Source organism: Lactuca virosa, chromosome 4, assembly GCF_052849685.1.
Source record: "Lactuca virosa cultivar CGN04683 chromosome 4, Lactuca_virosa_CGN04683_v6, whole genome shotgun sequence".
NCBI lineage: Eukaryota > Viridiplantae > Streptophyta > Magnoliopsida > Asterales > Asteraceae > Lactuca > Lactuca virosa.
Genome location: NC_136429.1, coordinates 177,563,611 through 177,570,374, shown reverse-complemented (window position 1 = coordinate 177,570,374; position 6,764 = coordinate 177,563,611). Strand labels below are relative to the sequence as shown.

Sequence of the window (6,764 nt, the reverse complement as noted above, 5' to 3'; positions counted from 1 at the left end):
ACGTCACACACCGTTCACAGGTACCACTAACCCTAAGTTTCCTCCACCATCGCCACCAGGCATCATACACACTTAAACTGACAGTTGGATTCTCAAGACTGATTACTTATCTGCAAGCAATGAGGCAGGAAGATTCCTAACAGAAGAACCTTACGAATGGCACAAGAACGGCCTAATTCAAGATGGTCAGATTAATCTGCAAGCTCCAAGGAAGTGGCGCCTTTTGAAAGAGAATACCGGGCATGCTGCCTTTTATGGAATACGTATTGTCATATATGGGGAATGCATTGCACCCTCTTTGGTATTTTTATTTTTTAAAATCTTGTTTATATGTAACATTGCAACCAAACTCTTTTAAGATGTTTTTTTTGCTTATGTTACAGGACACTCTTAAACGGGCAGTGAAGGCTGGAGATGGGACCATAGTGGCGACTTCCCCACTATACACCCGCTTTCTATACACTGGTATCGACTATGCCATTGTGAGCCCTGGCATGCCACATGTCGATATATGGGTTTAGGAGTTCATAAAACATGAGATACCGTGTGTCTCCGCTGATTACCTTGTGGAATATGTACGCAAACCTGGTTATTCCCTTGAAACACATGTCCAATATGATACCAATGTTTGGGCAGAAAGGTCGTTTAACAATCTCAAGAACCGTTATTTAACCATTGAAGAAGAAGAAGAGTCAACGGGTCCCACAACACCTGAGAGCAGTGATGTGGCATGTGAGGTATGTGGATCACGTGACAGAGGTGAATAAATGTTGATATGTGGGAATGAAAGCGTTTCGATTGGATGTGGTGATGGGATGCATATCGATTGTTGTAATCCACCAGCACCCATTTTCCTCCATTGCACCATATCTTCTACGATGAACCCCAACACGATCTGCCATCACTGGGTTAAAAGTCAACAAATACCTTTAAAGGTACTCCGAATACATGAACTTTTATATATTGGATTAAGTTTTTCAACATTTCTCATATTTCATAACTTCTTATGGTATTCACAAAATAGATGTTGAAGCCTTTGTGCTTAAGGTATACCTTGATAGATGTAATTATCAGGGAAGTTTGTGTGTTAGTTAATACAATTAAAAAAATATTGATTTTCCTTCTTTTTTTCTGATTTTCACTTGATTTTCCTTCTTTTTTGTTAATATGATTAAAAAAATGTTGGTAGGTGAAACCACTGATTTGAGTTGAGGCTCAAGTTGAAAGACTTGCTAGAAGTAGGATTGTGATGCTTGTAAAACCTATAAGCCAATTTAGGGAACAAATGTATGTCTTATACCATGGGCTTTGTCTGTGTTCAGAATCTGTAATCTTTCTGCTGTATGAATGCAAGTAAGAGGGTTTCATTCACTGATTTATGCAATGCACTCCTATGAGCAGGTGTTTCAGGGCTTGTAAGCTTTACAACTATAACATCTGTTGATGAGGCTAAACATGGTCTTGAATGTCCAAGCTACCCCTGGCCTCGCCAATTAATTCTCAGTTCATATGACCATGCTTTGTAAGTTCCCTTTGATACAATACACATTTTTTTGGATTAACATGTTGACCTTTTTCTTTTGTTCTTTTGACTTTTGAAGTGATGCACATGATTCGACAAGGTCACTAAGTATAGACACAAGTTGCTGTCATTCTACTCTTCACATGGTTGTTGCCATTCAAGGACATGGAGTTATAATTTTGAAAACAATGGATCAAAGGTACTTTTGACAGGGCCACCTGGAATTGATCCTTTACCTTATCTTAATGGAATGTAAGCCTTACATTGCTAATACTTTGTTCCTTTCAAATCTTTATAACATTATGTTGTTTTCTCTATGAAATCTTGATGTATCTTTTGGTTATGACCTTATGATTTAGAGATAACCCATAACGCTTGATGTTTTATGTGTAGGAGAAAAGTGATAAATATGATCACCTGGACATGGAGATTGGTTGCAAGGAGTAGTCTCAAATGTCCACCGGTTGTAGGGTAAGTTTCCTTCGAGATCTTCTTCTGTAACAATCATTCTCTTATATAACCTTTTGGAATGTTAACAGACACAATTGATACATTTCTTCTACTCCCATCTCTCAATCTGGTATAGTTTACTTTCCCATTTTGTTATGCTCTTTCAAAACTATTTTTGTTGTATTTTGTTGTTTCTAATTTATTTTAGTAGTTCTTAGATTATGAAGTAGATCCTGGCTTGGGAACTGAAACTCATTTAAGCATATCTAGAAACTAACCTTTTTTGTATTTATTTCATTTAAGTAGATCTAGAAACAAGATCTATATAAAAACTAACATTTATTTGTAATTTTGTTTATTTCAGCAAACCTGGAATCAGAGATCTTTTCATCACCTTAGGTTGTAGCCTCTAATGTGTAGGTAAAGTGTTGTTAATTTATTTTTTTATAGATATCTGTCTATGTCTAGAAAGCTCAATGTGTTGCCACTCTTGATGGTGAAGGGTGAAAATGTCTCTAATTGATGACGTTTCTGTTAGGTTGGTCACTCAATTCTACCATCAATATATTTTTAACCAATTTCCTTAAGATGGGTTGTAAAGTACAATTGTTATGAGCCTTTCAATTGATTGAAGTGACAATTTGGGAGCAAAATGGTATTTCTGTCAAAAATAAGAAGCTTATGATGTTTTTGGTTTTTTGTCACATGACTTTTTTTTTCTTGAAAGAACAATATTCTTCAAATAAATTGTGAATATTGAGTTTGAGTATTAATGAAATATTTTTATTTTTAGTTTTTTTATGCACAGATATGCTTAGAGAGGTTTAAGAGGTTTAAAACTTTAAATGGATCCCAATGGTTGCAGTTTTCTTACTCCAGGTATGCTCCATTTTAGATATTTTCTTTTCTTTTTAGGCATTTGATTATAAAAATGAAATCTCCAAGGGTAATTTTGGAAATTTCTTTGCCGCCTTTTTGTTTGTTATGTGAAATACATAAAATAATAGCAAGTTAAAATTTGTCTTTTTTGAATTTATTAATTAGTACTTTAATATAAATATATATTTGAAAAAAAAATTATTGTTTTTATGGCAAGTTCCATAATTCTGGTTGTTAATTATTAATTTTTTATTATGATTTTATGTAATTGAAAATATGCTTATAATACGATTAATTTGGGTATGATTTTTAAATATTAATGATAAGATTTTGCATAATTTTGGTATGATTTAATTATTGGAGTAATTTTGTTATGTTCAATATTTTTGGTGTGCATTCTGTGACATCCCCAATTTCACGGCCAGAAAAAACCGATTTAATTTATGCTTTTAAAATAATTTCAGAGTAATCATTTGATTAAAAGTGTTGCGGAATTTGTTCCCAGATAAACATGATAACTATGTTATCAAATCATTTCCTAAGAAATGAGTTTTATTCACTTAAACCATTGGGATGTCATTGTCAATACAAAAACATAAGCATAAACAAAACTTACATTCATTTACACTAGTGATCTACTTCTCTTTTAATCTCTCAGTGTAAAGCAACTTCGTATCGATACCTGTGATACAAATAAACTGAGTGGGTCAGGCTTGGGAGCCTGGTGAGCATATAGGGTTTTCAACCCACAATAAATAATAAACTTATTAAGTTCTCAGTCAATAATAAATTTATTAATTTCATCAACCAAAAATAACCCTAATTACCCATTCCCATTATCCTCACTTTACGTCCCTAAAACAACTATCACAAGGGACCTAGCCTAAGGATTATCACTAGGGGTGACAACATTGCTTTGGGGGTTCCTCAGCAAGTTATGTCAAATAAAACAAACATCGGGGTGACAACATTGCTTTCCCTCAGCAAGTTATGTAAAACAAGACATCCTAACATAAAACAACCAACAAGGTGACAACATTGCTTTCCTTCAGCAATTTATGTCAAATAGGCACGAATTCATATCGTCGCCATGTGCTAGTCCATAGCTCTTATTCATCGACGGTATTTCCCACGGGAGTTTCCCCCCACAATACATGTCAATGGATTTTCCATACAGCTGATGAACATAATTAAGGGGTTTCCCCAGCCTTACATGCCCTAAAGGCACTCATGAGGGGAATAGAGTACAGTGAATGAACACTTAAGTCCACTAACACCTACAGGTTACGAGCCTGCTAGTGTTCCACAGACCATCAAAACAGTCCATGGTTGTCATCCATACTCTGCTGAATGACGGGGGTCTTAGAGTACAGCGAATGAACACTTAAGTCCATTAACACCTACAGGTTGAGAGTCTGCTAGTGTTCCACAGACCATCAAAACAGTCCATGGTTGTCATCCATATTCTGCTGAATGACGGGGGGTTTAGAGTACATCGAATGAACACTTAAGTCCATTAACACCTACAGGTTACGAGCCTGCTAATGTTCCACAGACCATCAAAACAGTCCATGGTTGTCATCCATACTCTGCTGAATGACGGGGGTCAACGTTGGGTAAGGGCTTTTCTCATATTGCACCACTCACACCAACATTTGGGTAAAAGCTTTTCCCATATTTCACCACTCACTCTCAACTCATGATCTATATCACTGATCATCTCATCTATCCAACTCACCTTTCATCACACATCCACTATTTAACTCGTGATCTATATCACTAACTCATGAAGCTAGTCCGATCACTTCATAAAAGAACAAAGACTCCAAAGTTCTTCCAAATAAAAGTATAGGGAAAATACTGATAAAGTACTCCCGTACGCTCCCGTACCCCGACACGTAATAATGTCAAAAGGAAGAACTAATGGATGAACACATAGTTCAAAAACACCTAATGAACATATAGTTCAAACATACATACCGATTACAAGTCTACTAACGTTCCACTGGGCTATCTAAAATAGTCTGTGGCCGTTGTCTATACTCTGCTAGATGACTAGAGCATCTTAAACATCGATACCTCTCATCACTTTTATTTCATCACACATCATCTAATTCATCTACCCATGTTTTACCCAATATATTTGTAGATAAAAATATATATACAGTTTAAAACTTGTATAAAACATCAATTCAACAGTCACCTCAAATAAACAATTAATATATTTACACATAGCACGTATTTTAAGGTAAATACTTCATATCTATGTGTAAGGTGAAAGTGACTATACACTCACCTGATTTAATGAAAATCGGGCAGCAATTCGTTTCCTAAAACGATCGTTTCTAATAAAACCGGGAGTTTTATTGAGAAACCGGGCTCTGCGAGGGTCGGGCTTTGAAACCGAAAAAAATAAATTTCCCGGGCTTCTCGGGCACTCCGGGACGTGTTCCGGGCGTTGGAAATGATCTCAGGGCATCGGGGGAGGTCAAAATAACCAAAATATTGAAAAAGGGGTAAAAATGGGCAATTTCCCAAAATTACCCGGGAAGGCTCGCATGCCTTCTATTTACAGGCTGCGAGGTCCGAAGTCGGTTGATCAGAAGGGCGAGTTAGCGAGGCAGGTGGCATCAGGAGGCGAGGGCACGTGGCTCGGACCGGAGGAAGACACGCGTCGGACACGTCTCGCATGCAAGGGCTCGCCACCGAGGCACACGCGTCGGATGACTCAGCAAGGTCGGACACGGGGCAGCTCCTGCGAAGGCCACGTGCGAAGCTCGGACAGGTGGAGGCTTCTAAGTGGACCGGACTTCGGTCTAATGGGGAAGAAGGGTGACGAATTCGGACCAATCAGCGGTTGCCACACGAGGCTGCGGTCCAATCAGAAGATGCCACGTGGAGGCTGCATGCGAAGGGTGACGTGGCCGAAGCCACCTATGCGAAATTTCTCGGTTTTCGCGCCAAAACTTCTAAAATCCATAACTTTCGCATACGAGCTCCGTTTTTGACGTTATTTATATGCACGCGTAGGTAAAATTACGCTCTACAACTTTCGTTTAGACTTCGTCGGCTAATTTTGACTTTAAATTTTATATTATTATTTTTAACAGACCGGGACAGGAAATCCGTTAAAAATTCATAACTTCTTCATCCGACGTCCGTTTTCGTCAGACTTTTTACCGTTGTGCTACTAATGACGAGACCTTCGATTCTCGTTTAGGTCGTGTCGGCTAAAAATCGCTCGATCTAAAATTCGAGTTTTTAGCTGTCTACTGCTAAGCTGAAACTTCGAAAAATCATAACTTCTTCATACGAAGTCAGATTTGGGCGTTCTTTTTATACCTACTCTCGGTTTAACGAACACTATGAGTTTAGTTTAGATCACTAAGGCTAAAAAGTAGTTTATCGAAAACTCACTTTTTACGACATTCGGCCCCGTGCCGGTTTGTCGCGAAACTTTGACAGGTCATAACTTCTTCGTTATAACTCGGATTTCGGCATTCTTTATATATCCGTAATCCTTGTCACGCCCACTACAAGTTTCTTAATAGATATCGGCTTTATATAAAATTTAATTTTTGACGCTCATTTTTATTTTTAATTAATTAAACCCTAATAATTAAGCATAAAACACATAATTCACATAATATTCACATAATCCCTTTTCATTTCTTCTAAATGAGTTACAAAGGTTAACCTAGACCATTATGTCAATATTAATGCCTAGCCTAGAAACACGGACGTTACAACTCTCTCCCCTTAGAATGATTTCGTCCCCGGAATCACACATCAGCAAACAAATACGGGTAGCGACTCCTCATGTCACTCTCCGTTTCCCAGGTGAGATTTGGCCCATTCATATGTTTCTAACACATAAGCACTAATTCGACAATTTTACGTCACAACTTCCTAG

At 37.5% G+C, this 6,764-nt stretch overlaps 2 long non-coding RNA genes across 2 annotated transcripts; both read left to right on the top strand.

Annotated features, from left to right (window-relative positions):
- Positions 1-883: 883 nt before the first annotated feature.
- LOC145104050 (uncharacterized) lies at positions 884-1,760 on the top strand. The gene is made up of 3 exons (XR_013706997.1): positions 884-935; positions 1,402-1,522; positions 1,602-1,760. It is a non-coding gene; the product is annotated as an uncharacterized LOC145104050 (long non-coding RNA).
- A 135-nt stretch (positions 1,761-1,895) lies between these two features.
- Positions 1,896-2,829, top strand: LOC145103856 (uncharacterized). Its single transcript, XR_013706902.1, has 4 exons — positions 1,896-1,993; positions 2,062-2,102; positions 2,337-2,392; positions 2,781-2,829. It is a non-coding gene; the product is annotated as an uncharacterized LOC145103856 (long non-coding RNA).
- Positions 2,830-6,764: the final 3,935 nt, after the last annotated feature.